Here is a 19,017-nt window from a genome sequence, read left to right as displayed (position 1 = left end):
TGACTTTCCCCCTGGAGCTTTTGGTTTTCATTTTGTTAGCTGCTGTTAGCTCCTCTGGTGCTGTACAATGCTAGGCTATTTTTTTTCTGAAAGTAATAGAGCCTCGAGCACAGTGGGTTTTTTTTTTTTTTTTAGCACAAGGATATCAGGGCTCCTTAGCTCTAACAGCTGAGTCTCACCATGGTTTCAAGTGTTCAAGAAGTATTTTTCAAGACACTGCATAGATGGGCAGACTGAGGTGTGGAAGTAAGTCAGTCTTAAATCATATGCAGGTCAGCAGATGCAGCTGAGGACTGTGGCTATATGTTCAACTTGCCCTCTTGAAAACAATCCTATTCTATATACATCCTGTCATAGCTTCTTTACTTGCCCTATCATTCATTCCTTGATTTATTCACATATTCATTCATTCAGCAAATGAGCATTTAGCTGGAGAAAGATCCTGCACAGTGGTGGGAGGCTAGGGATAGAAACAAAAAAGTGAATATGGGTACTCTTCTCAAATCCTCAGTCCTGTAGGGAAAATGCATGTCAACAGAAAATAGTTCTGAGGCATAAAAAAAGAGAATGAAATGGCTGCCAGAAAAGAAGTGCTTCAAAGAGCTGTCAGAGTAAGAAGGAAGGAAGGGGGTATGACCTGATCTGCATATATTTAGAAACAGATTCCCAAAATACTCCCAGCGTACTGAAGTAAAATTTTACCTTGACCTCCTGAGATGGGAAAGAGAGAGGCTTTATGTGCCCCCCACCTTTCCTCTGAAATAAGATGTTTCCAAAAATATTCAGTATCAGGATAATTTGTCAACCTCATTTTCCTCAAACCTACTCCCACCCGAACACCTTCTTCATATTTTCATTCTTTTTGTTCTTGTTGAAGCCATGTAGCTTTCTTTGAGAGGACCACGACCCAGGGTACAAGGTGAAATTATGAGATCTGGTCCCAGGGCTGGCCTACTCTCGCAGGCTTTTCTAAGAAGGGGTGCTGTTTCTGAGTCTGGGGCCCAAATAATCAATTTGCCTGCTGGTTCAGTCCTGGCCTCTCGTGGGCACAGGAAGAAATGATACTGAACTATGTAGAATCACAGTGGTTTTTTGAAGCAGATAACTAGTCACAAGAGATTGATTTAACCACCAACTCTATTTCACCATCTGCAAAAGAGGGGGGCACCAGATGGCCCCTGTCTTTAAGCTCTAAGCTTCCCTCTCTGTGTAGACTTTGCCCTGCCCATCCTATGAGGTTCCCTATTCAACTTTTGGGGACAGTCAGTGTTGCTTGGAAGAAGGCTTGCTCAATTAAGGCCCATAGTAGATGTCCAAGGTTCAAAGGCCAAAAGTAAAGGAAGAGTCTTTTAATCTGTTCCTTCTTTTAGGACTCCAAGCATGAGGCTGGACAGTTTTCCTTTTGCATATACAACCTTCCATGCAACACCAAGCCCAGGCAGGACTCACTTCCTCACATAGTCACTCACTGAATTCCTCCCTCATCCACATCATCAAAATGTGTAAGGGACGTGGGCACCTGTCACAGCATCTTAGTTGTACAGATTGATTTTATTTAATACTCTCTTGTTACATCTTTGTTCATACACCAGACAGAAGGAGGGTTGTTTTCTTCCCCTTTCTCCTCTTTTATGGAAGCATGATGGGTTCATGGTCCTAAGATCAGACCACATCAGTTTCAAGCAAAACACATTATGTTTAGAAAAGTACGAACTACTTGAACAATTAGATACTTTAAAAGACAAACCTTCAAGTGTCCTCAGAAAAGATGTGTAAGCACCATTTTCTCCTAAAATGCAAACCCGGAGAATTAAACATGAGCCTGAAAGAATTTGTTTTTAATTAATTTTTCTAAAAATCCTGTCAATACCAGTGATCTTTCACCAACCCATTGTCAGCTGGAGAAAATGATTATTTTGGTCACCGGAAGATTCCCTTCTACCAACGGACTGTCATTATCAATCAATCTAAGGTTCTTTGCATATCCCTGTACTAAATACAAAAATGAACAGGAGAATAAATCTGTAAGTGAATAAATTTTCTGCACATCAATCCCCGCAGGCCATGTGTTTATAAGTCAACAGCTTAAAATGAAAACATCTGATGAAGGTAATACACCTGTTAAAGGAGCATAAAATTCCGAACCCAATGGTAAAATATAAAGATTATAAAGCCTCTTAAAGGATCCATCAAAGCAAACTATTAAATGAATACATCTGCTCCATGCTAGAGTCTAGTTTATAAGTGCCACTCAAAATAAAAGAGATTTAGGACAAACATTTCATAAAAGGATGTGAAAAGCAGTGAAGGGAACATATTTTGAGGCTGATGAAAGGAAATGGAATAGATTCAGTTTAAAAAAAAAAATGAATTGATCCAAACTGAGGTCAGGACTCCAGTGAAAGGTTTTATGAGTCTGGTTGTCACTGGAAGGAGTTGAGACACAAGGGGATATAGGAGGATTGTTTTTATGTCCCACTTAATACTTTGGTTTCAGTCTACAGGCAAAAAGAAAAAAATCACTTTGGTGCTAAATAGTTACCTGTTATGAAACATGATACTTAAGAAAAATACCAAAAAGAAAAAAAAAAAACTTCAGTCAAGGCAGTCTGGACAGTTTCTATAAAACTTCAAACTTAAAATGTTACCAAGGAAGTATGTTAAGAGAATAGTATTAATTGTGCATGACTGTATATCTCTCTGACCTTCTTGGGTTTTATTTTAGTCATACTGCATTTCTGGTTTTCCTGCCTCTCTAAATGCAGGTTCTCAGTGTTCTAGCCCTTTCGTGCTGGAGTTCCCTCTAATTCTGCCCTCAACCCATTCTGTTTGTTTTTCTCACTCTTCTTGGATGATGTCAATACCTCTCTAGGTTTTAACTACCAGCCCAACAGTAATGATGCCCACATCGACGTCTGCAGCCCAGAATGCCCATCTCAGCCTCTGAGTCGGCTGGCTACAGACTGCCAATGCAGGTGTAGGGAAACAAAGTACCCAAAATGGACCTTACCATCCCTTCCCCAACCCAGCTGCTTCTCTAAGTTTTGCATCACATGGAAAGTAGCAACAAGATGCACCAAAATAAAAAATAAAGAGTTATCACTTTTAATTCTCCATCACTCATATCTGCTCCTTCTTTTCCATTCCATTCTCAATGCCCTAGTTCAGGCCCCTATCAAGCTCACCCCAGTGATCTTTCTAAAAACATAACTCTGGACACATTGCACCTCAGTATCCATTATTTCAGTGCCTCCACATTGACCTACAGGGAGCTCTTCCACGTGACAGGGAGTCCTCTGAGGGGCCCCCTGTGCTTGCCTCCAGCCTGACTTCTATCACCTCCTGCTTCCAACTTCCAAAAGAGTGCCCTTTTTCATGCTTTTGCTCAAACTCTACCTGAAATCTCTTTCTAGACCTTCTTTCCTTATCTAAAATCTCTTCATCCTTCAAAAATTAACTATGATGTCAGCTCTCCCAGGGGGCCGTGCTGACCCCCTAAGGCTAAGTTAGAGAGCCTTCTGCTCAAGGTTCCCTGAGAACCTAGTGTACTTGTCTACTATTGCATCTAGCACTTTATAATCATTGGTTTATATACCTGTTTCCCCCAATAGACAATGGGCTCACTGACAGCAGGGGCTCTCTGTTACTCACCGCTATGTCTACCATGTACTAACAACAAACAAGTATTAAATACGTTATCTCCTTCACAAAAACACATACACACATATATCCTACACATAGAAATTTTAAAAATACTATCATTTTATGTCAGTAAAAACAGAACTTCATAAAGGGCTATTACTTCACATACATCAAGGAAAATTTTCTTGTTTTTCTTGGTTTGGTTTGGTTTGGTTTGGTTTTACAGTTAGGGAAAAGGGTGCTTGGAGCCATTTAACCTTTTCTCAAAATTAATCAAATTTTGCCAAACTTCCTGTAACAGCAATGATAAATAATAATCCATGTGCACTTACCATTGCTGAAACACTGTGTGAGGTGCTTTGTATGTCTGAGTTAATTTATCCTTGCAGCCACCCTAGGCAGCATGGGATCTAGGCATTACTATTCTCCCCATCTCCACAAAGAGAAACTAAAGCCTAAATAAAGAATAACTCATCTAAAGCCACATGAATCAGAAGGGATGGGATCTTGATGCAACCCAGGCTCTTCGATCGTGTACTATACTGCCTTCAATCAATATTAGCTCATGATGATTGGCTTATACATCATGGAGCAGAATTGTGCTGTTGTAACAACCAACATGCAAATAGGCACCAGCCAGTCAGAACACAGCCTAGAGGCCCCTGCTATCACAGTTAATCCTTTGGTACCTGGATCTTGAGGAGCCAAAGGGTTCTAAGAGCAGGAGGCATGGTGACGGCTCTGAGCACTCAGAGGGCTTGGGCAGCAGCTATTTACCCATTCACATTTCGGTATTTTGACAGCCAATACTGCCAGAATATCAGCTGAATAGCAACCTTGATCTCAGCCACGGGAATAAAGGTATCAGTACAAAGTGGCTGGCCAATTCTCAGTATTTGATGTTTTACTCTCCCAAGGGCCATCATCTTTGGACACGACTACCATGGAGTAGAATTTCCTTAGAAGGAAAACCCACAGTTTCTGGTGGAAACGCAGAGGCAGCAAAATTATTCTGGGCTCCTAGGCTCTCTTTTCTCCTGTATCTCCAGGCCCTAGAAGGGTATCTGGCACAAAGCAAGCACTCAATAAGAATTGTTAAATAAATAACAAGTAACTCATCAGAGCTGGATTAAATGTTAGGTCAACTGAGGAAGTACACACCAATCCATAAAGCACTGTTGTAGACAAGATGAGGCAGAATGTGCCTTATGTGGAGGAGGGAAAACTTTGATAAATTGCTCGAAATGGAAGAATGAATACCCCAAGTATGTCCTCACAGCATGGTAGATTCTCTTTAAACCACCAACTAAGGTTGTAGGCCCAGTTACCCACAGGCATTTTGTATGGTTAAGCGACATATGTGAGTTTGGGGGAAGAGCTGAATTGCTTGGGCAACAGGTGTAAGGCTGATGCTGCCTCCAGCGACCCCTTCCACTCTCTCCATCATGTTTATGGAAGTGGTCTTGGTCCCTCCGCAGTAACCGCATGTGACCACAGTTGAACATCAGTGACTAAAACAGTAATAGACAATTTATTGAGCAGAACAAGTGTAGCATTCATTATGGACATGGGAAATTAGGGCTGGAGGAGGTTGGAAATGGCTTCACGCTCAGAGGGAGAAGGTTGAAGTGGTCCCAAGGTTAAAATCATCCTGGAAATGTCAACAAATATATGTCTGTGCTCAAAGGTTTCTGCTTTCTGCTGCTGAGCATGCAAACAATAACAATAAGAATCATAACTAGAATAACACCCGCCACCTGTTACTAAGCACTCATTGTGCCCTAGCCTGCCTTTCCAAGCCACTTCTCATTAATATTTTTAACAATCCTATGTGGAAGGTTCTGTTATTATTCCAATTTATTGTTGAATGTTAACAGGCCTGAACTGACCAAGGGAATCCTCAAAGCATGTCTGTTGTCCAGTGTCCCCTATGGCTTTGCAGACCCCATTGCTTGTCACTCTGGGTACACCACGGAACATATTTATAGTTTAGCACCTGGGACATCTTTCCATTGATGTCATCTGAATTTTGAATATGAACACTGTTTTATTTACTCTTAAGTCCTCAAATAAGGTTTGAAATTCCTTTTCACTCCAACATGGAGATCACTTGCGTTGCTTCACATGTCTTCAAGCAGGACAAAATCCCTCTCTGCTGGGTGAGTGGCTGTGAATTTGAATTTTGGTGTGGCAGCCCTATGCAGCTGCAGACCACTGTGCCATTCTGTGTACACTTAGGGCAGCATATAAATAATAAATAACAGCATTTCTTGTGTTTGCTTTGTACCATCAAGGTCAATCATATTGTGGGGAGTAACACTTTCTCACTGCTGACATTTAGGTACAACGCCGAAGGACTATTTCTGTAGCTGGGACTTCAATACAGTTCTCTAATATCTTGAAGATCAACCTTAGTGACAACAACAAAGGCATAGAATTTTACCTGTACAAGGTGTAAGAAAAGAAAGGTTTTGAAATATGAACAACCATCCTCATCGATTTTATTTTAAGCCAAAGAGCATAGTACCACTCATGCTATGGGGACAAAAATGAAATGTTGCTGAGAGGCCATCCAAATGGGACCCAGCCAGACCCTTCAAGGTACACTGGACTTTTTTATTTCTTTTCCTTCCACTGCCTACCCAGACTCTCAAGGGAGTGAATTCATGTAGGGGAGGGATCCTGGGAAGAACAGGTTAATATAAGCTGCACAGTGCTCTCAGTGAAGCCTTAAATAATCATCACATGGCCCCTATAATCTGTCCCATGCTGTCAGCACTGGGTTAGTCATAATAATATCAGATAAGAGCTGTTCAAAGTGACACACTAACCAACATGAGAGCCACATGACTTTCTGGCTTGGCTACTGCCCTTCAGTTGAACTTTGGCTTAGAACGAAAGGCTCCCGGGGCGGCCCTGCACATGCCGCCACCTGGAGTGTCCGGTGGCATTTTCCGTTGCCAGGGCCTCTGCTGCTTCTCTGTCCCGGTGAGGGGCAGCTGAGGCTGTGAGGCTGTGTTACAGGGAGTCACCAGCTCACCCTCACCTTGGGGGCCAGAGAAAAGGAATCTGCTGTCACGGCAGCCACTGCCTTTGTGAGCTTGTGCTGGGACTCCCTGTCCCTTCCACACTTGATTAATTTTGCAAATGTGTGTGTTGCACGTTATGCCAAGAGCTGCAGCGGGGAAACTCGGACCCCCAAAGGGAGTTTGTGCTGGAGGAGGTACAGAAGGAATGTGACTCTTGGCTAAGGGGATGCAAAGGGAAGGGCAGGGGAGGCAGGAGAAAAAAAAAGGAAAGCGCTTACCTCTGGGTGGAAGGTTATTAGCACCAGCTCTGGTTGTGCTTTTCTGTTGCCCTCACCCTCTCTCTGTCTCTCTTTTTTTTTTGCCTCCAGCATGTTTTAGATTTTTAATTTGAAAAGTAAAGTCATATTTTCTTTTCTTTTTTTTCAAGAAGGAGAATAAGGGAAGCAAAGTATAGTGAAAAAGAGGAAGAAAGGAAGGTGACCCATTCACTCACTGATTCATTCACAAAGCAAGAGAGCAGAAAGGGAAGGAGAAGGAAGACCATCTGACATTGGATTTGAGAACATTTATTGGCTGTGTGCCTCTGGTGAACTTACCTAACATCTCTCTCTAAGCTGTATTATTCTCAGCAGTAAAATGGAATACTACTACTTAGTTTGCAACATTGCTGTGAGGATACAACAGGGGAAATATACTGTATATATGGCCAATGTGTGGTAGGTGCTGGATAAATAGCAGCTCCTGGGAAGCTACAGAAGCTATGATGATCTTTGGAGTCAGAGATACCCAGGCCCAAATTCTGGCTCCACCATTCATTAGCATGTGACATCAGGCACATTATTTCATTTTGCTGAGCCTCAGTCTCCTTATCTATAGAATGGGGATAATAACCCCCAAGTGTCAAAGTTGTTCAGAGGGATTATGGAGGTAATGTTTAACACTTAGCACAAAGTCAGGCAGGTAGCAGGTACTCAGCAGATAGTGACAGTGGTTGTAGTAGTAGTGACGGTGAATAGGTAGGTAGGGAAGTACAAAGGTAGAAAAGAAGGCTAACCCATTCCTTTATTTAGGAAATTGAAAGGGCAAGAAGTACAAGTAAAAGTAGCAATTATGCAGAAGTACTGGGAGCAGGTAACTAAACACCGCAGGTAAGGATTCATAAAGATAGAAAGGTTTTTAAAAGGACCCAGATGCATGCCAAGACGGAGAGCGCCAGAGAAGGCCCTCCATAGGACCGATCGCCCCTTGAGCTGGAAATCACCTAGTCCACCCTCCTTCTGCCTTCAGCCTGGTAATATGGTGTTCTTCCTATTTTAGAGTTCAAAGCTTAGAGATATGTAATGACTTTTCTAGGGTCACACATTTAATAAGGAGCATAAAGGGGTCTGACCTGTGGCTAGTGCCCCTAGTAGAGTCTTTTAAGAAAAAAGCATAACAAAGATTCCGTATAAGTAGAGAAACATTAGCAACCAAATAAATAGCAAGGCAACAAATGCATGGGACAAAACTTCCTTTGGCCATTGCAGAGCTGTGTGGCTTGGGCCTGTCCGTAAAGTTTGTGACCTTCATCCCTTTTTCCTCAGGTGTAACAAGAAAGTTCTCAGGATTGTTTGGAGGTTCAAATGAGACAGATAGGATTGAGGTGCCTGGCATATTACAGATTATTAATACTATTATTTTCCCCTTGCTTCTCGGAGCACGTGTTGGCAGCTTCCTTTTCCCCACTTGCCATGCCCAAGTTTGGTTTGCTGGCTGAACTAACTCTCACCTGCTCCCCTCATACTGGTTGGAGGCTTATGAAACTAACAGGAACGTGGATGACAGAGGAAAACAGCAGAAGAAATGATTCAACATTAAGGAAAATAGCCCACTGGCCCAGCATACTCTTGAGGCACTGGAAAGCATTTCAAACAGCTTTCTGGCTATCACTTGAAGTTCATGAGTGCTAGTCTGGCCTATGCTACATGCATAAATCATCCCTGACCATTTAATCATCATAATAATCATAATGGCTTACTTTAATAGTGAGTGCTTTCGTTTAGAAGACCTTTTCACATATATTACTTAATCACACATGTTACACTGGGTACTGGCATGGGGTGGGCAAAGCAAGGCTTTCTTTAGTTATGAAAAGATGAGGCCCATGAGCACCAGTTGCTTCCAGGAAAGATGGTAATGTATCCTGTGTGGTCTAACAAAGGTGTCTCCCACTATGCCTTGCTAAGCAGAACCGTCCACCGGGGAGAGGTGAACACATTGTCGTAAGACATGAGGAGACACCTAGAAAGAAAAACTGAGAGGTCTCACTGAATCTCACTGGGAGGTTCAATGCTATTGGATTCCCTTCATTAAAATGCAGCAGTCCCAGTGAGGATCCCAAAGAGGACCTACAAGAAGGGGAGGCAGCCTAACCGGTTGACATGAGGAAAGACAGATTTGGCTGAGACTGGCAATCCGCTCAGAGCCCGTCTTGGTATAATGCTGTACGGGCCTGTGGCAACCTGGGGCCCTAGTCAGGGCCTCTCACTGGGTCTTTTGTGCAGGGGGACATGGGGACAGGGGGACAGCCTCCACTGTGCCTGCCGTGCAGGATGGCCATTCAACAGAGACACCGTGTGGTGGCAACCAAAGTAGCGGTGCTGCTAGAAAGACCATGTCGGGCGGGCGCTGGTCCTGCCCTGGTGTTTAAAAAACAAAAACAAAAACAACTTATCTGAAATAATTAGGATTAAGATCTGAAGATGATGGAGAGAGTTCAGGCGGACAATTTCAACTTCCTGCAACAACGGCACCTGAAATACTCTGTTGATTAATAAGAAACACGATCGTGAGGCTCATGCTGGCCAAGCCAATCACACCGGTTACATTTACGACAAATATTAATTTAGCAACAGGTCTGGGCCAGACTCTACGTTATAGGCAGACAAGTTATTACTAGTCCCAATTTATAAATGAGGAAACTGAGGCTCATTTAGGTTAAATGGCTCGCCTAAAACCCCAGACCCAGGAAGTGGGTGAACAGATTCTCTTTCCAACGGAGATGATTCTAGGTAAACAGGAAACAACTTCTCTTCCTTGGAACAAAGGTGACATATCCCACAGACGTTGTGGAATTGTTTCTGCATGTGAGGCCACATCATTTTCACAAAGGTTCCCTGTCTTTTCCACTCCCCTTCGTGCACTTGGGCAGCCACCAGGCTCAAGGCTCTGCTCACATGCTTGTGGTTTGGCTTCCAGCTTAGGGATCACATTCTCCTCTCCACAGGCAAACCCAAGGATCCTTCTTGCAAAATACTACTGGTGTCCCTGTACCACCTCCTGAAAAGGCTGTCTGTAATACCCGCATGCCAGGAGGTGGGGTGGCCAGGATCAAGCCCTGGCAGACAGAACCTCCAGCAAGAAAAGATGACACTTACTCCTTTACCCATTAAGTTTCATAAGAATCACAGATTTGATTATTGAAAAAAATATAACACACATTAAGAAAATCTCTCAAATATGACTTGGTAACATTAAAGAGAGGTAACATCTGGTCGTATATAATGTACCAATTTTGGCCATTTTTTTCCTGCTTATACATTTGGCAAAGAAAGAGCAAATTATCATGTATTTCTGGCTCACAGGTAGTTTTCCTAGTTGCATCCTCACAATGATAATGTTAATAGATAACAATTTTTGTATTGGAGCTACTTACTGCACAATTCAGAGGGATGCCATTTACATGGGATATATATAATGTGAAGAGTGCCTCCCAGAGGTGTGCAATATGAAACTATTTCTATAGAATAATTTCTTTATGCCAGGCAACAAAACGATATACATGCAGTATCTCATTTTATTACAGTAACAAGCTATATGACAGGCATTAGTATCTCTGTTTTATAGAGAAGGAAACCAAAGGGTTTTGAGTTTAAATGATTTGCCTATGATAACAACTAGTAAGTTAGAGAAGCAGGATTTAAACTCAGGACTATCTGAGTACAAAGTTTAACTATTGTTAAATTGTTAACTATTACACTATCTTAATTATGCCCTAGTATAACAGTTCAATATGAACCTTTAAAAAAGAATTGCAAAGTTGGATAGTATCTAAATACATATTTTTATAAGTAGACCTATAATTCTATTTTTTCAAGAAGACAAAAAGGCAAATGGATTAAATTTTTTTGTCCTCTTACCATGTAAGTCTTTTTTAGTACATATGTTTAGTAACTATTAAGTATTGACATTACTGTATATTAATTCCTGCCTACATCCAGAATAAAATTTAATCAAATGCATTTAATTTTAAATGATAAGCCAGTGTCATAACAAAGCATTTGACATAACTGATCCACCAAAATGATTTCAAGAGCTAACAATAAAAACTAGCACATATTGAGTACCTACTATGCGTTAGCTACTGTTCTAAGTCATTTCCATGGCAGGTCTCATCCAGCAAACACCGTTACAATGTAGGTACTATAATTAGTCCTACTTTACACAGTTATGTTAGGGGGCCAGAATATGAACCAGGTAAACTGGCTCTGGGTTCTACCCTACTGATGCAACAACCCGGAGGATGGTAATCAATAGGATATAGAAAGCAGCAGAAGTAGTTAAGAAGAGCAATCATACAAAAACAAGAAAGAAACAGGTTCCCAGTACAGGATAAAGCACCAGCTCCTGCATGTATGAGACATCAAAAGTATAGACTCCTTGATAATATGCATGAATGATGAAGCACTTTCCATGCAAAATCACTAAGATGGCAAGAGACCAGGAGTGATACTGTGAAGGGCAGTTGCCACAGAAGAAAAGCACAAGCTTCCTGATCCACAGATGGTGAAACTCTTTTAGTCACACATCTTTACATAGAAAAGAGGGGAAGAGAGAACAGTAGATACCTTTAGATTACAATATCCCCAAGGTCTCTATGTCACTTCTACTCATTCATCCCACATTCACTGTCTTTATGGTAGTTTTACAAGTAAAATTCACATTTCATTTATTTAATGTCTTCCTCTCTAAGGTACTTATGCAATACATGCTGATGTATTCAAAACTGTTGTTAATCCCATTCTGAGCTGGGAACCTGGCTCAGGAAGTTCCACCATTTCTGCCCAAAGTAAAACTTGGCACTAAGCCAGAGATAGAATGTCGGTCATACCCAAAAGTCCCAATTCCCAGCCCACAACTTTCCTAGTCTTTTCACTGGAGAAAAAAGAGGTTAACCCAGACAGAAACTCTATTGATTCTCTTCAACATTCAAAGCTAAATGTCTACCTGTTCTCAGCAGGTCTACTTCTTCCAGAGAAGTGGGATGGCACTGCTGAGTGTCCAATCATTGATCATAAATTCACTTGTTGGGTCCTCATTATCCCACTTGATACCCTGCAAGTCTGAAAAGGTTAACAGGCCTCTACCAGGACAGAAACAATCTCTCTGTCTCTCTCCCCAGAAGGAAGAGCAGAGCTGTTGTGTGGTAATATTTTCTGCCCCATCATCACAGTCCATTCTATTATACAACTTCTTGTTATTTAGGATTAGTCCCTTTTCACAGTGTCCCAAAGGGAAGTGCCTTGACAAACATCCCATTCATCTCAATAGAAGTTTGCAAAGTCAGACTATTATGCATAAGCACAATTGTGCTTGGAGTCAGGTCCAAAAGAAACCAATGTAGTGACCCATGGGAGGCTCAGAATGGCTCAAATGGGTCCTAAGAGATCCCGTGTCAGGGCTCTCAAAAGGTTACAAAAATAAGTGAACCGAGGAAGTAGAAGAGTTGCACAGAGACAGGAAAACCAGCAAAAAAAATAGGTTTTGGTTAAATACACCCTCCGGTTCTCGTCAGGGAGTCTAATCACAGTACCTTTTAGTATCCTGATTAAGAACTACTAAGAGAAAATCTGAGGAACCTTGAAAAGTCCTTCCTCGGACAGCAGAGGTACCAAGTGACAATTCTCAGTTAAAAAGAAATACACCTTTTCATGATCCAAAAACTCTCTGTGTCATTCATTTATTCACCCTTTCACTAAATTATCTCACACTTAGTAAGTGTCATACTTTTTGCTAGGCAGTCATTGGAAGATATATTGACAAATAAGACGTGCCTTCAAGGAACCTGCAGTAAAGTAAGAAAAACAGGCTCTTAAAGACTGATTAAAATGCACAATGCTAAGGGTACAGAGAGGAGAAAATGATTAACTCTGAACAGGACAAGGAAGGCCTCCTTGAAGATACAATGTGGAAAGTGCTGTGAACAATGAATACAGCACAAGGCACAGGAGTGAGAGAAGGACACTTGAGAGAGTGGCAATACCATGACCCCTTTCATTAGGTAGAGCTCAAAAAAAAAAAAAAGGAGGGTTGAGCAAAAAGGTTAGAAACAAAGGCTAGAGAAGTAGTGAGAGACAATGTCAAGAAAGTGAATCTTCCTTCCAGCCCTGTAAGACGTTACAGCTGTGCAGGGAAATAAGACTTGCAAGAAGACAGTGCGTCTGCTGCCCAGCCAAGGTCAGCCTCTGGCGGCTAGCAGGCATGCTGTGGCTGCCCCGGCAGCTGCCCTCTTAGAGTCAGGAGAAGCCTCCACAGCTGCTCTTGCTCAGAAGCTCATCAAGGCTATTTTGGGCTGGATGGGGTCCATGGTGATGATTGCCTGGCCAGGGCAGCTCACCCAGTGTTACTTTTTAGCATTCTGTTTTCCTTGTCATTTAGCTCTGTACCATACAATTACTCAAATAAGGAAAAAAAAAAAAAACAAGGAAGAAGAACATGACTACATCTTATTTTTAGTACTCAAATCAATGGTGGCAACGTCCTCTGAATTTCAATAGGAGTTTTGCATATCCAAATCCCTCAAAATAAAACATAGTAAACATATTAGAATCCATAATGACTTTTTTCTGTGCTGTTTCAAAATGTTTGTTTGTTTTGAAATACCAAAATGGCTCAGCCCAAATTAAAGACTAATTCATTGACAGATGGGCAAAAATAATGTATAAATGCAACGAACATCCTCAGAAATGTGTGTTTCATCTTATTGCCCTCTACGTCAAAGAACATTTAAAAAATAACATCTATTTTTTTTATTTATAAACTTTCCTTAAGAATTCAAAGCACATTTCAAAGATTATCATGGTCACAGGATTTGGTGGTGCTAGGGACTTTCAGAAATTTTGCTGTCTTTGCCCTACATGTGAACATTCTCTAGGGAATGAATGAATTTATATCCTGTTTGAAAATTAGAGCGAAAAGTAGAAGATAGCTCACTAATATTATGCCAAAAACCTAGGAGTTAGAGATCCTCACTTGAGCAATAATAATGACTACCGTTTAACCAACTACTTGCAGAAGACACTAATGCTGGGAATTTTGCATGCAACATCGTAACTTAACCCTCAATATTACTCTAAAAGTTGATATTAGTATAGTTTTGCCTGTGAGAACACAGGGTCAAGAACATCAAAACAAGTTTGTAAGGAAAGGTCACAATAAGAACCTTCAAAGTCTGATTTAAAAAAAAAAACATGTTACCTCTTAATAAGGAAAAAAAATCATCATGAATTTAAGCTATCTTTTATCTTCCCTCTTGGAAGTGGTCAGGTACTGCATATTAATAATAATATGGATTTGAAAATATATTTTAACCTTTTGCATCCCTAAAATCTTCCCTAGAACTCCAAGTTCTTAAGTTCACCTTATTGGTCCAAATTTCTAAAATGTAATTGGTGATTTACCAAAACCTATCAAAACTGTGTGGGTCTCTTTTTATTTAGTAATTAAATTACCAAACTAATTAAGTGTCTTCTTTTGCCTTTTGCCTTCTGCTTCTCTGTTTATCTACAGAGGTGGAAGAATACCATTCCTGCCTTGAAGAACTCAAGAGACATGTAACAAAGAGTTACAGCAATGTAACAAATTCCATTTTATAACAGAGTATTATGGAAGGCACCACATGGAATATGGTGGAAAGTGCCAACTCTTCCATTAGCTTCAGGGAAACTTCCAGAAGGAGGTAGCATTTCATTTAAGTCTTAAAAGATAAGTTGAAATTTTTCAGGTGACCTCAACAGGCAATTGTCAAAGGAAGGAAGACAAGTTGCAACATATTCTAGATTTCCATTTGACAATATGCTATGGTTCCCACTCTTAAATTAAAAAGAAGTAAAAAAGAGATACCTAATCTTTACTGAAGCACTGACTCTCCATGCTTATGATAATATCAAATGAATAGTAATTGTATGGCCAGTAGTACCAACATCATAAAACTAGAAGACACAAACAAAATTAATCCATGAGACATTTTTATCTCATAAATTCAAGCATGTCTGTACGTTCTCATTGTTTTTGTTTTTGTTTTGTAGTTAGCTCATGGAATTGTCTCATTTTGTGGGCTTTCTGACAAACTTGACCTGGACCTCACAAAAAGTCAGCTTATAAGATCTGATTCCAATTTGCCTGGGTCTTTCTTGGTTGACTGATACTTAAAAGCCCCAGCATAAGACTACTTCCCTCCAGAGTCTAGAACACAACTTAGTTCTCTATGAAACAGATCAACTTTTAAGTCTCAGAGGTAAAGTAGTGTCCCCAAACCATAGATGAAAATGTAGCTTTAGCTAGAATGTCTTATAGAATTAATGTTTGTTAAACAGAGACCTTGGCAAAAACAGAACTCTGAATCACTGAAAGTAGATGTCTTCAATGCCTTATGTCTAAAATGGATTATCCAATCCACATCACTTTGTAAGAGAGAAAGTAAAAATCCAACTTGTAGATGAGAGCGTGATACCCATCAGACTGGATCAGATATACTGATATAAACAAAGAATATCGGTATTACCTTCAAAAATGGAAATAACGACCCACCTTTAACCTTGTCCCTGAAGGGACTTATAAACTCCACAGATAGGATATATATTCCATTTTACACATACTCATTTTAGAAAGGAGAATGACTCTGGTGATGGATTTCCATGTCAGAGGGCACCTAGTGTTGCTTTTGGTGTAGGAATTCTGATGCAAGACTGTTCTAGCTTTATGGGGGCCATGTACAGTCCTAGGGCAGAGTGTCACCACTAACTGGGCTCCATGTCCATCGATCCTTTTAGGTGTTATTTCCCTGGATACATGTTGGGCACCATCACTAAAAAAACGCAGTGCATGAGCCCAAGTCACAATGCTGACCACCGCTACAATTACATTATAAAGAATGACTATAATATCTTTCCTTTTCCTACTTGCCTGTACTACTACTAAGAATTATTTTAATTGGATTTGGAAACTAAAAAACTGCCATTGTTTCAGAGCGTGGCCAGAGCTCTTTGCCCTCCCTACTCTAAGCTTAGGGGAAAAAATTTAGCTCCTAAATTCATCATCCAAGAACACCACATAATATAAGCCGATATAATTTTCACATTGCAGAAGTCAAGGTGTTTCCAAAGAGCACAGGAATAAGAATGAGGGGGAGGGAAAAGAACTATAATTTCATGGTTTTTCAACCTAATGAAAGGATTTTCAGATTTCACTTCTTGCCATGCTGACCCAAGTGTGCTCTAAAACAGCACCATCTACAGTGCAGTCCTCACTGGGACACACAAAAACCTATGAGCGGTGAGAGGAAGAAATAATTGAACTGACCAAAGAAAAGTTGAAAATGTCCCTCTGGGAAAGGAATTTGTATCAATATTTAGACTTTGTTAACTAAGTGATTCCCAGTGTCTTATCAATTCTGCATCATCATATTCAACAGAACCAGTGGATTTTGCTGTTAATATTCCTGGATATTTTGTTTCCTGTTGCTCTGGTAACCAATCTAGATGTACTACATTAAGTTCATCCCAAATAATAAATAGGGTTTAGGGAAATAAAATCTCAACTTTTTGAAAGCCCACATTGCTGATATTTATTGAAAATTCACTTCCAAATTTACTGAATCTGAAGCTCTGTTTCACCATATCCCATTTATCACTCCCACATTCGTCCCTTTGGGAATCTAAACTTAGGCAATGTAGCACTGAATCTTGGAATTCATCACTCTTTCATAATCACCTCCCATTTGGCATCTGTGAACTCACAAAGCCAGGTTTCCTCACTGAAGACCTGTTAAGAGTCTAATATTTTCATAAACAATTTCTGTCTGGAATATAGGTGCCTTCATGCACCAATAATCACTCCATCTATGTAGGCCTCTAAATGTCATGTTAAGTAAATTTTAGCACTATAGAATATTCAAGCAATCTTCACCATTGTTTCAGCATGAAAAGTCATGTGGACAGTCTAAGAGATATTTTGTGACTTTTTAATGGAGTAAATGTAAGTACAATTTGAACTGTAGGTATTTTTCAAGTTGCAAGGAAAAGTTGCGCTTCTTCATGTTGCTTTCATCACTAGACTAAAATATCCTTGGGAGTAGGAACTATTTACCTATCCAGAAATGGTCCAGCAAATACCCACTAAATTAAGTTTTTAGTCAAACTGAGTTTGTTCCATCATAAAATAAGGAAGTGATTATGATTTCACAGTCAAAATAGGACTTTGACTCTATATCCTTCTTTTAATTGTATTTATACTACATGCTTAAATTCTCTACTTACCTAATCATCAAGGATGGAAAGGGATAATCCACAACATCGCTATGGTTTGAGGAAGCTAGCACTCACCAGTTGAAACAGGTATTAGCGTTCTAGAGAGTAATTTACCAAGGTAAGTTTAAAGACTTTTGAAAATGCCTACCAAAGTTGGTGTAGAAGAGTTTATTCTAAAGAAAAGAATTTGAGGGGTTCAGGAATATTTGCAAAGGATATTCACATGGCATTTGCTTTAAGCAGTTGATACCAGTGGAAAAACCTCAATGTTTATCAGTAGGGGTTTGGAGAATTCAGTTGTGGAATATCCATGCAGCGTAAAATTGCAATCACGCTTCCTGCCAAGGAAGTGGAACATAACTCTGCACCCCTCAAGTGTGGGTTATACTTAGTTACTTGTTTCCAAAGAGGGCAACATGAAATATAGGGTGCAAGGCAGCAGTCTGACCCACAAACCTTAGCAAAGTGATCAAGATTAACATCATCATACTTCACGGTGATAGCATGTACCCTTGACATGACTGTTGAGAATGGTACTTCACCTTTGTGGGCTTCCTCCCCAAAACCCATGAGAAAAGCATTAGGTACAGCCAACTGAGTATTATAGAATGTGATGTACACATCCTATATCTGATTAGTAGTCTTCAAAATTGTCAAAAATCATAAAAAATAAGGAGATCCTTAGAAATTGTCATAGCCTAGAAAAGTGTGTGGAGACATGATGACTAAATGTAATGTGTTATCCTGGGTGGGACCCTGGAACAGAAAAAGGGCATTAGGGAAAACTAATGAAGTCTGATTAAAGAGTGGGTTTAGTTAATAGTAATGTATCAATATGGGCTCATTAGTTGTGACAGGCATGCCACAGTAATGTAAGATATTAAATTAGGTGAAACTGGGTATAAGGTGTATAGGAATTCTCTGAACAAGCTTTACAACTTTTCCATAAGTTTAAAACTCTTCTTAAATAAAAAGTTACATTGAAATTATGCAGTCATGAATAGTGGTGATAAGTAAGTATGCACACTACTTCCAGGTCAGGTGTTGCCATGCTCCCTACCCCCACAGTACCCTGAACTTCTCTTACCATGGAGCACAGACCACATTATCTGATTTTTCATTTGTCCCATCTCCCTTCTTCAGAGCAGGCTAAATTCGATTCTGTGCAAAATTCTCTTAACACTATGTATGACACATACCAAGTACTTAATAAATATCTGTTAAATAAATCAATGGGTTCCTATGTTGTCAAGTGAAAGAAAAAGTAGATTAGAAAATACTATGTATATCATGCTCTCTCATTTATTAGCTATATGACCTTAGGAAAGTCACTTCACAGCTCTGAACCTCAGTTTCTTCATCTCTAAAGCAGTGACCATTGCATATATCCCATAGGTTTGTTCCTAAGATTCAGGAGTTAATGCAGAAAATACATTGCTCTCCCCTCACTTCTCTTCCTGTCTCTATCACCCAGATGGAGTGATTAAATATATATATACATATATATCAACATTATATATATATATATTATATGTATGTGTGTATATTATAGATATATATAGATAGATGTATATATTAGAAGCTATAACAGAAGGTGAACAATGTTTGCCATTTTAAGATGTATACTTTCAATTATTTTAAATTTATTTTTGTCTATGTCTATTCATAATTGTAGACAATGAAAATATATCATACTTATTGAAATATTAATAAAAAATAAATAAACATGCATACATACACAGATGATACATAGCAAAGATACATAGGAAATTATCCTGTCC

At 39.9% G+C, this 19,017-nt stretch overlaps 1 protein-coding gene across 4 annotated transcripts in view; it reads right to left on the bottom strand.

The window, feature by feature from the left end:
* The window catches only part of PPARGC1A (PPARG coactivator 1 alpha), a 608,395-nt gene that overhangs the window by 126,205 nt on the left and 463,173 nt on the right, over positions 1-19,017 (bottom strand). The window lies entirely within an intron of this gene.

Source organism: Manis javanica, chromosome 5, assembly GCF_040802235.1.
Source record: "Manis javanica isolate MJ-LG chromosome 5, MJ_LKY, whole genome shotgun sequence".
Classification (NCBI taxonomy): domain Eukaryota; kingdom Metazoa; phylum Chordata; class Mammalia; order Pholidota; family Manidae; genus Manis; species Manis javanica.
The sequence above is the reverse complement of the archived record's forward strand: the minus strand, read 5'-3'. Positions and strand labels throughout refer to the sequence as shown.